General features: G+C 28.6%; 1 protein-coding gene across 3 annotated transcripts in view; it reads left to right on the plus strand.

Moving 5' to 3' along the window:
• The window catches only part of LOC106462659 (lachesin-like), a 96,184-nt gene that overhangs the window by 40,262 nt on the left and 54,479 nt on the right, over positions 1–1,443 (plus strand). The gene's annotated exons all lie outside the window — the stretch shown is intronic.

Raw genomic sequence — 1,443 nt, forward strand, 5'->3', positions numbered from 1 at the left:
AGTAATATAGTATGTACGATTATAATGTGGTAATATAGTATGTACGATTATAATGTGGTAATATAGTATGTACTATCATAATGTGGTAATATATATATAAGCAAAAGATTCACAAACTTTTAAACAAGTCTGGTCTTTGTTCATTATGTTTGCACACACTTTAAATAATGTTAAAGTTTTATTTGTTCGTAAGAATTAAAAGTTGTTTAAAGTGTGCATTTATTTACCAGTATTTTTCTATTTTACAAATTAGACGATAAACAGTCCTAACAGCCAACCTCATACAATTGCCAGGTGATATAGAATATATACAAGTATACACAACCCATAAACTTTCTGTATACCTTATAAGTAGAAGAATCTCACATTCAAGACTATATAGCATAAATGGTCAATCTGATATAACCAAACCTGTCAAGAAATAAGATCCATACCCATTTTTAGAAATTTGTCGCGATATTTTTGTTGTAATTTGCAAACCCTAAAATTGTAGCTATAAGGTCTTATGTTGCTTCTAAATTTTAGCGAAAAGCTTCATCAGTGATATTAGACAAAAATTAAAGGGTTTATTTTATTCATCAGTGGTATTAAGCCAAAGTTAATGGGTTTATTTTGTGCATCATCGGTATTACGCCAAACTTAACAAGTTTAATTTCTGTATCATTGGAATTAGGCCAAACTTAATGGGCTTGTTTTGTGCATCAGTGATATAAGGCCAAAGTTAACGAGCTTATGTTATGTGTTAATAGTATTAGGTCAAAGGTAGCGGTCTATGTTATGTATCAGTGGTACTAAGCCAAATTTAACGGGTCTATGTCATGCACTAGTGGAATTAGGCCAAAATTAACGGTTTCATGCTATCAAAAGCTTCCGTTCATTCTTAATTAAATTGAATTTTAATTTCTCCCTTTTATTAGCTTCTACGTACATTTTTGATTTGATTCCACTTGTTCATAACTGTTTTAGCCATGTTTACTAAAGAATATGTCAATGAAAAAAATGCTTTTATATAGATATTTTGTGTCTCTTAACTATTTGTTCGATACTGTAAAATATTTAATATGAATGTAATACACAAAGACATCATACGAAGTAAAACAATACATGAGTGGATACACCACATAGCTGTTACAATAATTACTAAGTAATCGAGTATGAACCATAATTTATTTGTGCAATGACTAAAGAATCTAAAGGTTACAATGTTTTGTGTTTGAATAATATTCTAAACTACGAATTTAGTAAAAAGGGTCCGTTTCCAAAATCTTCATGGATGATTATTGTGACGGATTTATTATTATACATTTATTTTAATATTAGTGTTTGTTTAAATTAAATTTATATTTAGAAATGTACATAATGTATACTGTTAAATATGTATTGCGAAATTCTTGTCTATTCTCTAAAGTTGTAGAAGATTCTGGAGTGTAAGAATCAACAATA

The sequence above is a fragment of the Limulus polyphemus genome, unplaced genomic scaffold, assembly GCF_000517525.1.
Source record: "Limulus polyphemus unplaced genomic scaffold, Limulus_polyphemus-2.1.2 Scaffold1218, whole genome shotgun sequence".
NCBI lineage: Eukaryota > Metazoa > Arthropoda > Merostomata > Xiphosura > Limulidae > Limulus > Limulus polyphemus.